The following is a 13,557-nucleotide window of genomic DNA, read 5'->3' as shown; positions in this document are numbered from 1 at the left end:
TAGTGTTTGTTTCTCAGCAAACATTACATAATGCATTTATATGAAGAGATAAATTAAATAGGCTCTTATGTGTAAATTTTAAATTGGAAAAGTATTTCAGGGTGCAAGAAGAGCTAGAGAAGCTAAGTGCTTATTGTTGAAGTTATAAATCTAAACTCAAGTTATCTCAGACGTGTCTCTTGACAGACATCTGTGGTAGCTTATTAACATTTTTTAATCAATCACATTATTTGTGCAATAAACTAGGAAAAATTACAGAACTTGCTATTGTTGCGATAAAATTCATTTTAAGGTATTATACCAACAGCTTTCATTTAAATAATCTATTGCTCACAGAACAGATTGATTATATAATACCAGGATATCTACAAAAGTACATACTGGAAACACCTACATAAATAAAATGGGACACTGTGGAGATATATCTAGCACTTACAGAAAGAACTGTAAGACAACCCTGGAAAAATATTCTATGGAAAATGGACAATATTTTATTCAACTGAGAACACAGAAATTTTTAGTCCTATACTTTCCCTTGGAAATTAGATATTGTAACAACACATTAGAGTAATTTATGTTGAAAAAATGTTGAGAGTCAATATAAATGGCACAAACCCAACATACCTTACTCAAAAAAAAATAAGCTTCGATTATCCACTCAGGTTCTACATTTGCTCCAAGTTTACCTGCTATTCTCATGCCTTGGTTACAGGTTTTCTGAATCAACACATATTAGAGAAAGGAAATTACAAAGAAAGGGTGAAGATTCTCCACATAGGCACATGAGGACAGCAGAAGTGACAGCTGGCATTCTCTCTGACAATGAGGAAAGAGAAAACTAACATGGAGAAGTAGAAAGCTCAGGAGTCCAAGTCAGGGTGGGTAGGGATAAAGTAGCTTTCAGGAGATGCCAATATTGTCATAGTAAAATAACTGAAGTTGGTAATGATGGTCCTGAGTCATCAAGACAATATGGGTCACTTACAGTACTAGAGGGGACTAGACAAGGAGGCAAGGAAGGAAGGAATGAGGAAGAGAGAAAAGGAAGAAAAGAAAACAGCTTTCCCCACAGCTTTGAGCTGTGAATGCCTTTCAATAAAAACATAATCTAGGAAGCACTTAGAAACCAAAATTTTAAAGCTAATGTTGAATGTGCAAAGTGAGACATGGGAGTAAAGGAGGGTGAGAGAGCTGGCTTGCTGTGCATAAGAAAATGAATGAAATGAGATGAGAGCGTCGAGGGAGAAAAGCCAGACAACATGGAAAGAGGCTCAAGTCTGAGATGTGCAAATTGTGAGAGGACTATGAATGGTGATGTCCAAAATTTGCTTTTTCTACTTTTTTACACTTCTCAAGAGTTTTAGTGAGTAAAAATATTTTGCTCACCACAATCAAATAGAGAACATATCCATCACTTCTTTAAATTCTTCCCTTTCACCCCCTGCTTGTCTCCCCTATCCCCACACAAACTCTGGTCTGCTTTCTATCACTACTACTTTTCATTTTATAGAATTTTAAATAAATGGAATCATCCAGAAAGTGCTTTTTGTCTGGCTTCTTTCATTCAGCATAATTATTTTGACCATTATGCATGTGGTGTGTGTGTCAATCAGTATGTGATTCCTTTTTTATGTGGATCTATTTATTCATTTATCTCTTGATGGACAGCTGGGTTGTTTCCAGCTCTGGATATTCTAAATAGATTTGCCATGAACACTTGTGTACAAATCTTTGAACGAACATGTGCCTTCATTTTTCTTGGACTGAATACCTAGAAATAGAGTTGGTAGATATGGTAGGTGCATATTTAAGTTTTTAAGAAACCACCAACCTCTTTTCCAAATTATTGTACTATTTTAAATTCCCATCAGCAGTATGAGAGTTACATTTGCCTACAACCTTGCCAAAACTTGATATAGTCAGCCTTTTAAAATTTTAGACATTCTAATAGGTGTGTACATCATTTTGGTTTTAATTTGCATTTTGCTTATAACCAATAACATTGAACAACTTTGAATGTGCCTATTTGTCATCTTCTTCGAATTGGCTAAATATTTTGTCCAATTTTTATTGGGTTATGTGTTATCAGTTTTGAAAGATATTTATGCATAATCTGGTTACAAACCCTTTATCACACATGCAATTTGCAAATACATTCCCCTAGTATGTAGCTTATCTTAGTGGCTGGATTCAATTTGTTATTACTTTATTACTTATAGAAGTAAAATAAGTTATTGTTTATATTACATCAAGAATTTTTGCATTGATGTTCATGAGGGATATTGGTCTATAATTTTTTTTTAATGTTTTTGGTTTGTTTCAGAGTAATACTGGCTTCATAGAATGAGGGAGAATATATTTTCTCATTTATTTTCTGAAAAAAACTGTCATTTCTTTCCTAAATGTTTGATGGAATTTACTGGTGAAGTGATCTGGAACTGAATTTGTGTGTGTGGTGTGTGTGTGTGTGTGTGTGTGTGTGTGTGTGTGTGTGTAGGTTCAAGTACTAAAAATACAATTCATTAATGAATATGAGGCTATTTGTCCGTTTCATATAAATTATTGAATTTTTGGCATAAAGTTCATATTTTCTCTTATTATCTTTTACTATATACAGAAATTATAATGATTTTTGTCTCTTCTATTCTTGATATTGGATATTGGTGACCTTCCTCATTTTTCTTATCAACTTACTGCTCTTCCAAAGGATCCTTGTACCTTATTCCAACAAAATGATTGATCTTTGACTGAAGCCCACTGGCTGATAGACTTCCCTGCTGCTAATATCCTACCTTTTTTGATTTATGACTACCTCCTACCTTCTGCTTTTGGAACATCTCGTCTTGCCTACTTTTCAGGAAGTCAGTGGTTTCCTCCTGAATCCGTAGTCAACCACTCCTGAAATAGTAAGTATTTCAGTTGCAAATGACTACAGTGTTTATGAAGGGCAGTGTGTAATAGTAAGGCTGTTGGGTAGGTTGGAGAAAATATCTGGAAGTTTGAGTTTCAAGGAAACCCGGACAGTAATCAGTGTGGAGCCATTTCAAGTTTCTGAGTAGGAGCATATGCTGAGAGCCTTAGTCAAAGAAGATGAATTGGACAGAACTGTGTGGGAGGAAAATAATCCATCAGTTGGCTTAGAGGAATAGCATAGGCTAGAGAAAAGAGAGTTGTAACTTCAGTCAAGGGCCATGGAAATGAGTGGTTTGGGTTCAAGAGACAGAGGAATTAAGACAGGTTTCAGTGTTTCAGAAATAGTAACGTAAAATGCTGATGGCATACAACTGTCAGTTATAAACAGTATATCAACAATCCAATTTTAAAAGGTAGGCTTTTCATATGATAACAGACTGGAAAACACTAATATATTATGGATGAACAGAACTGCTTCAACTCATTGGAATTTGGAGAGATCCTTTTCCAACACTGCTTAGTAAGTCACTGAAGCCCATCAACAATATCAGGACAGGTGATAAAGTAGCATTTTTCCAAGCTAATTATACTTCATACATATTCATAAGCATCACAACTGGGTTTCTGAACTGTATCTACAACATATGTGCAATATAAATGAGGTTCTTAGAGTTGCAAGATAATTTCTTGCTTTTTAGAGATTGTATTTTCATAAATAATGAGTTCTCTGGGTGTGCACATATACACATATATATATGTATGTGTGTACACATATATACATGTATATGTATACATATAAATTATGTTAAAACTATTACAATATATCATTATGAAATATAATATATTAATATATGTAGGTTGCAGCATGTTTTTATTAATTAATTATTACTTATAGAAAATGAGATGATTTAAGATATTAGAGAAGGAAAGATACAGAAAAAATGAAATGATAAAGTCTATAAAGACTTAACAGAAGGCTTGGTACTTGATTGGCTTTTAATATATGTTAGTTTTCTTCTTCCTGCCATTTGTTAAATATTTATAGTACCTCTTGTTAAAGTATCATGTCATAGATTCATAGATGAATGATTGATATCCCTAATAAAAGTGTCAGCTGTTTCAAGCACCGGAGGAAGCTCTATTCAAATATGGAGAGACTCTGCCTTCCGTAATGGAACCATGGTGGACTGGAGCAACAAACAAAAAAGTCCCTCAGAAAGAGAACGGCCACCGTCCTAATGGAGCATGGAAACCTCTGCGTGGTTTGATGTCAAGGAGGCTCTATTAGGAGAAGGAGATGTGAAAGTAAGACCTGAAGTTAAGTTTAACAGGATGGTGAATCTGCACCCCAGTGATTTATTATTTAAAGAAGCAAAATAAGAAGTTACTGTTTATATTGCTTTCTATATATTTTTATTATTTTCCCAAATGTTCATCAGATACCTTCTTTATTAGAGATACATTTTCTGAATTCATTGGAAGAGTTGCCTCTAAGGAGAGATACAGAATATTTCTTTTTGTTTTTCAAGAAAGTAATTACCGAAAATTTATCAGCATGGTTTAAATCTATTCCATTACTTCTTTATGAGATAACTTATTTTAGAAGACAAGTCTTGAACATTTCCAAAGGGAATGTTCTGTGCCAACGCACATGTAATTTACATGATTTCAAGTTACAAATCCTTTTAATAAAGAAAACTGTTCAAAATGTGCAAGGATGAAAGGGCTGGTGATAGCTGCAATGGGTTTATGTGAAGTATATACATCAGAAGAATTTATAGTTGGGTATGTTAGACTTGTTAAAAGTTGTGGAGAACATTCTTATTGTTATAAAATAAATTCTCAGAAGAAATGGTGGAATCTAGTCCTATATATACATTTTTAAAGATACAATTTTTGAGAATATTAAAAAAATGTGCATGTGATGTTAACTGATATATTAAGCTATGAAAAAGTTATCTAAAAATTACCCATTTGTACAAAAACTAATTATGTAGGAAAAAGTATGGACAAATAAGCAACATTATAAAAGTGATTACAGTGGGATTATGTACATTTTATATTTTAATGCTCTTGCTTTGTGTATTTTCTGTTTTTCTATAATGGACATTAACTGCTTTTGTAATAATAAAAAGGGTCATATGTAATTTTAAAATAAGGAAATCACTAGTATTAAGGGTATTTTAAGATAACCTGTATTTTCAACATATTACAGCATATTAAGATGAAATAGTGGATGAATAATGAGTCAAGAAACAACCCAAAGAGATGGCCCTGATCAGAACTCTGCTGAAAGGCTGCAGATCTCAGTACTGCGCACTATGTTCTAAGATAGGAGTGGGATGAGGTGGGTCTCTGAAGAAGACTGAAAGCAACTGAGAGAAAGGGGAGTCAGAGATGAGATAGGAAATCCCCAAAATTGCTTATGAGATTTAATATTTGTGACTGTTAACTTTCAACTTGATGAGAAAACTGAGACAATCAGAGAGGATTTAAAAATAGGTAAGTAAGTGAGAACCAGTCTTTGCCAATTAAAGCATGCCAGCCATTGCTCTAGCACCTATGGGTGCCACTAGCTTGCTTCAGTGAGGCAGGGGCTGGACATCTTGTTGGGGGTAGTAGGACATGGGGGTAGTAGGGTGGACATCACAAGGAATCTTGGTTCTGAGTCAAGGCAATGGAGAAGTGTCTTTTGAGTGGGACAACATCACCAGAAGGCATAGGATTTTTTTTTCCAGTTTATGTAAACAGTAACACCCAACATGTCAAAATCACCTCTTGATTATTTCACCTAAAGGTGCAAATCCTAAATAGCAGATCTAAGAGCACTGCTGACTTGAATGATATTAGTTCAAATTTATACTGCATCATCTTAAACAGTTTCTATGCTTCTGAACGATGACAAACTCTTTGGTTTTTAACATTTTATGCCCTTAATTTTCAAATGTTTAATGCTGCATCATTAAATAGAAGCTTGCTTCTCTGTTTCCAATAAATTTTTTTAAGTTATTGACTCAAATGAGTGTATTATGTACAAAGAAAATTGCTAAAGACAGGGTAGCTTAACATACACTATTTTCACATTTGGATTCAATATTTTTCTAGGAAACTTAGATCCCTACTGACTTCTTCATATTTGCTATTGTGTGAATCACTCAATTCTTAGGTAAGTTGATAAATGGCTGGTGAAAGAGAAGAAATACTGTTTTATTGGCAGATTTAATTGTCATATCAATTATGAATTTATATCATTTTTCCATTAACACTGCACTAGTATAAAATTTAATTTCCAATGATTATAGATATTAATATCTCAAAATTACTGTTTCAATGACTTCTAAGCAGTGGTTGACAGAATAAAATATAAGGAATTTAATTCCTTGTATGTGAATTCAAGTTTGCAACTTGACTGACACTGTATTCTGTTGGGCCTTTTGAATGCAATACGTACTCTGCTAATATTTGCACAGTTTTTATGTGGGAAATAAAAACTCAAAAATGACCTTCAACTATTCTTTATGTATTGTATTTTGGTTCATCCAATTAAACAAAGCAAATACTAAATAAGACAGATTAAAAAGAATATATGACCACATTTCTAAATAAACACTCATTAGAAATGTTTTAATTTTTAGTCATACTAAAGTTATATGCATACTAAAACAGTATGTAAGATTCACAGTGTCTGACTTCATGATTTATTGACCAATATCTATGGTGGCAACAGAATCCTGCTACTGTAAGGACTCAAAAACTGATATAGAAGAGGAAGCATTAGTAATAGTATTACTACATTAAAGAATGATAAAGGAAAGAACAATAATAAGACAGAAAGGCAAAAATATAATAATGGAAAAGAATAAGTTATGTAGGTAAAAGTTGTGTAGCATTATTTTTATTAACATTGACAAATAAAAACATAAATGATTATTACTGGTTTTAGGTCTGGTTAGAATTCAATTTTTTCTCTGATTACTTGTGTTTCATAATGTTATTTATACATTGAGAACACTAAGTATGTGGTTAAAGTATTTTTTAATTTTAAGAGAAAGTTTAAAATGCAGACATGCTTAATACCTTATACTTACCAGTAAATAGTTCATAAGCACCTCTTATAAGCAGCATAACTGCATCAATGAAGTGTAAGAAATGATCTTATATAATTGGAGATTGAATAATCAGATAAAAATTTAAGTTCTAAACTATGGGAACTTTATATACTATAATAATTTAGCCAAGACAGGGCTCAGAATAGACTTTACAATGTGCTTGATTTGAAGACAGACCCTCATTCCCAACCTATCTTCTTCCCCTAATTTGATTGAGAAATTTCAGCACATCACTAGAACCTAATTTTGATCAGTTAAAAAAAAGTCCTACATGCCATGTACGTTCAAACAGATACTCAGTTATCTCAAACTAAATAGGGTAAGAGAAATTTTATTTTTCCTGTGATATTTTCTTCTCTATTCAACTTTCCTACATTGTAGCAATACAAATATCTTGTCAATTCTGAAAATCAGGAGCATTCTAGCCATTCTAAATGTCTATCATCAGTGTTTGGGGGATAAGAGGGAGCAACCTACATTTAGTGAGCAGCTACTCTATACCAGGCATTACTTAAATGAAAGTCACGGAATACCATGTGTGAAATAGAATGAAATACTCAGGGGGTCATTTTGGTCACCCAGGTTTCTGTCCACTGGGCAGCCGTTGTCCGTTTATGTTTTAGTTTTGGAAACATACTTTATTGGGAAAAGGAAGTAGAAATAAAACAAAACAACACAGCTGCCAACAGTGAAATGGCAGCAGCAGCCCAGAGGAGCAGATTGCACAGAGCAGAGAGCAGAGAGGCTCAGCATCTTTATGCCCCACAATGTTTTTTTCTAACTCACCAAACAACTGCATAGGTTAATGGAGGCCCTGAACATACCCTTCCTATACAGGAAGTAAAATATACAAGAAGAAAGCAAAAGGGTCCTCAGAAATACGGATTAATTTAAAATTTGAATTTTGAGTGAAAGGCTGACTGTTTTCAGAAAAGAGTACCTACAGACTAAATAACATGTAGTAGCTGTACAGAAAAGATCAGTGGGAAAACTATGATGGAGTAAGGAGAAGAATTTGTTTTATTTATTTATTTTATTTTCATTTATTTTTATTTTTATTTATTTTTTATTGAAGTAGTTTATATGCAATAAAAATATAGTCGATAGACAATATTAATTTGTTACCACATAGTGATTTGACAGTTATGTGCATTATTAAATGCTCACTCCAACTAGTGTAGTCACTATCTGTCAACACAAAAAGATATTACAGAACTATTGACTATATTCTCTATGGTGTACTTTCATCCCTGTGACTAATTTATATTATGATTGAGCTTTTGTGCCTCTTTATCCCCTTCACCTATTTCACCCACCACAAGTCACTTCACATTGTCTATGAGTCCACTGTTATTTTGTTCAATGTGTTTTTGTTTTGTTTTTAGATTCCAACATATACTTGAAATCACATGGGATTTGTTTTTCTCTGTCTGACTTATTTCACTTAGCATAGGTCCATCCATGTTGTTGCAAATGGCAGGATTTACTTCTTTTTTGTGGCTGAATAAGATTTCATTGGGTATATGAACCAACTCTATCTATTCATCTATTGATGAATACTTTGTTTGCTTCCATATTTTGGCTATTGTAAATAATGTGGCAATAAACATAGTGGTGCATATGTCTTTTTGAATCAGAGATTTTCTTTGGGTAAATTCCTAGAAGTGGAGTTACTGGGTTGTATGGGATCTCTATCTTTGGTTTTTTGAGGTGCCTCCATACTGCCTTCCATAGTGGCTGCACCAATTTACATTCCCTTTTCTCCACAGCCTTGCTAATGTTTATTTCTTATCTTTTGGATAGTGGCCATTCTAACTGGTGGAGGTGATGTCTCATTGTGGTTTTGATTTGCATTTCCCTGATGATTAGTGATATGGAGCATCTTTAATGTGCTCGTTGCCATTTGTGTTTCTTCTTTGGAAAATGTCTATTTATGTCCTCTGCTAACTTTTTAATCAGTTTATTTGTTTTTGTTTTTGAGGTTGAGTTGTAAATTCTTTATATATTTTGGATGTTAACCCCTTAGTGGATAAATCATCTACAAATATATTATTCTACACTGTAGGAAACCTTTTGTTTTGTTGAAGGTATCCTTTGCTGTATAGAAGCTTTTTAATTTGATGTTTTCCCAAGCATTCATTTTTTATTTTGCTTCCCTTACTCTGGGAGACATGTCCAGAAATAAATTGCTCAGGTTTACGTTCAAGAGATTTTGCCTTTGTTTTTTTTCTAAGAGTTTTATGGTTTCATGTCTTACGTTCAGGTCTTTAAATCATTTTGAATTTACTTTTGCGTATGGAGTTAGACAGTAATCCAGTTTCATTCTCTTGCATTTAGCTGTCCTGTTTCCACCACATCTTTTACTGAAAAGACTGTCTTTTCTCCATTATATATATTAATGGCTTGTTTATCATATATTAATTGGCCATATGTGTGTGGGTTTATTTCTGGGCTCTGCATTCTGTTTCATTGATCTATGGGTCTGTTCTTGTGCCAATACAATACTGTTTTGATTACTATCACTTTGTAGTATAGCTTCAAGTCAGAGAGCTTAATACCCTCACTTTGTTCTTTCTCAAGATTGCTTTGGCTACTTGGGGTGCTTTGTGGTTGTATATAAATTTTAGGATTATTTGCTGTAGTTCATTGAAAAATGACATTGGTGTTTTGATAGGGACTGTTCTGAACCTGTAATTTGCTTTGGGCTGGTAGCCATTTTGACAATGTTAATTATTCATATAAAGAAATTAAAATATGAATGCACATGGATTTAAAAAGAAAGGAAGAAATTTAGGGTCTGTTTCTGGTGTAAAGGATGATGATTGCTGTTTCAATTCCAGATGCCTGTAAATCCACTTTCCTTATAGTTCTCAGGGCAGATCTTCCTGCAGAACTGATTTTCTATTTCCTCTTACTTTTATTTTAGTTAGAAACTTACTTAACTAGGAAATAATTTAAGCATACAGATAAGAACAGAAATTAATATAGATACCTATATTCCCATCATCCACATCTGACTAATATTATTAACTTCTTGCTATATTTGTCCAGATTTTTAAAAATATATATTTGGATTTGGCTTGATAACATTTTATTTACAGTTTCATCTCTATTTATGATTGATATATAGTTTTTCTTTTTAATACTCTCCTATACATTATTTGGCCATCAGGATTATACCAGCTTCATAAAAATAAGCTGGGAAATATGTCCTTTTTCTATTCTTTGGAATGTTTTGGATAATGAATTCTTAAAGTTTTGGTAGACATTGTTATTTTGTTGTAGGTAAATTATTAACTACTTACTCAACTCATTTAATGACTGGAGTTCCACTCAGGTTGATTTTTTTTGAGTAAATACAGATTAATTGTTTATTTCACCAAGCATTCAAATTTATTTGAAAAAAACTTGCTCATATTCTCTAGTATATCCATATTTATCAAATCTATGCTTTATCTATAGTTATTTCTCCTTTATTTCAAATCCTGTTCATATATGTCATCTCTATTTAATTATTCTTATCTGGTTCATTATTAGAATCAGTTTTCTATTTTGTCAGTCCTAATATTGTTTTCTAGGTCATTAATGTCTTTTTTCATTTTATTCCTTTCTTTTTTACTTATTTTTAACTTATTGAGCGGAAACTTTAGATAATTAGTTTCAGTTCTTATCCTTTCCTAATATCTGTATTTAAAACTTTGTTAGTCACCTTAGTGCCACTTTATTGGTTCCCTATATTTTGATATGTAGAAGTTTTAGTTCCAAAATTAATTATTAACTATTTTGTAATTTCAAACTATATTCTTCTTTGACCTATGAGTTACTCTGAAAAATGTTTTTTATTTAAAGCAATTTTGGGGAGCAATCTTTCTGCATGATATTCTAATTTTATTGCATTGTTATCAGAGAATGTAGGTGTCACTGGGATTGTTGGGATTTGCTGAGACTTGTTTTGTGATTTAGTTCATGGTCTTTTTGTTTTAGGTTGCATGAGTGCTTTTTCTAATGTGGTACATAGAAATAATTATCTAATTGACAGAGAATTCTATGAGACCATTAAGTCACACTTATGGTACTTTTCAAATCTCCCGCATCCTTATATCTCTTTGCCTGACCTTTTGATTTTTAAGAGAGATATGGTAAAATCTTCCACTGTTATTACAGATACGCTGATTTCCCATTCAGACATTTGCCTTTATTTATTCTCAGGTTTTGTAGTTATAGCCTCACAGGTTCAAAATTTGTTACCCTTCCTGCTAACTTGTTCCTTTTATTATATTGTGATGTCTCTATCTCTAATAACTGTGTTTAAAAAATTTAAAGCCTATTTTGATTGTTATTAATATTAGTATAGCAGCTTTCTTCTGGTTAGAGCTTTCCTGGTATATCTTTTCTTATCCCTTCATTTTTCATTCCTCTGTACCCTTATACTTAGTGTTATTTTTACATGTACATCATATATAGCTGGTTGCATTTGTTAAACACTTTAAATCTAATATGAAAATTATTGTTATCTAACAGATAATTTATATTTGTTTACATGATGAAAACAATGTGAAGCTCAGACAGTTTATGCTCATCAAATATTCTATGTGTGCCCTGTTTTTCCTAGCCTCTGTTACAATTAGGTTGAGGCATGTGACTGCTTCTGATCAATACACCAGATATGGCCCAATAGGTAGGAGCTAGCATGTCTTTTCCTTCTTTCTCTTTCTCTGCCAGGACAACCTTGCAGACTATGTGGTATAGTACAGCTACAAGATGGGGAAAGGTTGTCTTATACACATTGGGTGTGATGTGAGACACAAATTCACATTATGTTAAGCTACTGAAATTTCAGGGGTTATTTCCTAGACAGCTAGTAATAATCACCCAGACTACTATAATTGGATTTAATTCTATCATACTTTGTGTTTTATATTTGTCTTTTTATTTTTTGCTTCTGTTTTCCTACTTTTTTGCCTTTTATAGAATTGATTGAAAACTCCTCGCTCTTTCACACGTTTTTTTTCCTACCACTTATTTGGAAAGTATAGCTGTTTGTTATGGGTAATTTTATGTGTTGACTTGGCTAGGCTATGACACCCATTTTTTGGTCAATACCAGTGTATATGTTGTTGTGAAGGTATTTCTTAGATGTAGTTAACATTTAAATCAGTAGACTTTGAGTAAAGCAGGCTACCCTCCCTCCGTAATGTAGGTGAACTTCATCCAATCAGTTAAAGGCCTAAAGAGAAAAGACTGAGGTCCCTCAAGGAAGAGAGAATTCTACCTCCAGACTGTCTTTGGGCTCAAAACTGCCACAACTCCTCCCTGGTCTCCATCTTTCAAGCCTGTCCTGCAAAATTCAGACTTGCCAGCCCCAACAATGGTGTGAGCCAATTCCTTAAAATAAATCTGTGTGTGTGTGTGTGTATGTGTATATAGGTTCTGTTTCTCTGGAGAATTCTGATTAATACTATTTTTAGCTTTCAGTAATCATCTATAATGTTTAATACATATACTTAACAAAGACTAATTCTAATAAATTTTTTTATCTCCTCCCAAAAATTTAGACTTTAAAAACTTTTAACGTTGACCATCTGCTCTATTTACATTACTAATTTTCTTATTTTTCAGTTCTACTTTTTAAAACAATTCCACACATTTAGTAATTATTATTTTACTTAGATTTATACACATTTACTTTTATTGTTCACTTTTGTTTCTTTAACCCCAATTGCTTTGATGTTTTTGTCATCCTTTTTAAAGTGTATTTTATAGTAGCTTAGTGAGAGTCTGTAATTATAAACTCTGTCTTTGTTTATCTGAAAATGCCATTATTTTTGTCCTCCTCTCTTGGTGAGGTATAACTGGGTATGGAATTCTGAATTGACAGGCATATTATTTCTGCACTGTGAGGATATTAATGTATTGTCTTTTGACTTCTGTCATGACTTCAAATATACTAATTAGCAAATCTTATTCCTTTGTAGGTGAGCTGCATTATCTTTCTAGATTAAGGTTTTGTTATATTTTTCCTTTCTTTTTTTTTTTAGTTTAACAATGATTTTCCATGTATGGACTTATTTTTATTTATCACAATGGGCTTCCTTAATTTGAGGAGTCATATCTTTCACCAATACCTGAAAATTTTCAGTATCTCTGATTATTACTACTCCACATTCTCACTCCTTTTGACTTCCTGAACTCCTAATAGATTTATATTTTATTTTTATAATCTATATTCCTTGTCTCTAATACTCCTTTTATATTTTCCCATTTTCCTTGTGTTTTCTGGGTAAAGTTTTCAATTCTTTCAATTAAGGAATTCTTTTTTTAGTCCTCCCATTCAATTTTTAATTTTAAACACTATATTTTTATTTTTAGAAATTTCATTTGCTTCTTTTACAAATTCCCATCATCTTTAGTTTTTCTTTCATCATTCTTTTCTATTCATTGTTTTAACATTTTAATAATTTTAAACACTTTTATTTTATATTCTCTTTCAGATTTTTCCATAATCTCAGGCTCATGTTAAGTACTTGGTCTGCCT

At 32.5% G+C, this 13,557-nt stretch overlaps 1 protein-coding gene across 3 annotated transcripts in view; it reads right to left on the bottom strand.

The window, feature by feature from the left end:
* Nucleotides 1-13,557, bottom strand: part of LAMA2 (laminin subunit alpha 2) — a 588,333-nt gene that overhangs the window by 90,259 nt on the left and 484,517 nt on the right. The gene's annotated exons all lie outside the window — the stretch shown is intronic.

The sequence above is a fragment of the Manis javanica genome, chromosome 13 (assembly GCF_040802235.1).
Source record: "Manis javanica isolate MJ-LG chromosome 13, MJ_LKY, whole genome shotgun sequence".
In the NCBI taxonomy this organism is placed as follows: Eukaryota; Metazoa; Chordata; class Mammalia; order Pholidota; family Manidae; genus Manis; species Manis javanica.
The sequence above is the reverse complement of the archived record's forward strand: the minus strand, read 5'-3'. Positions and strand labels throughout refer to the sequence as shown.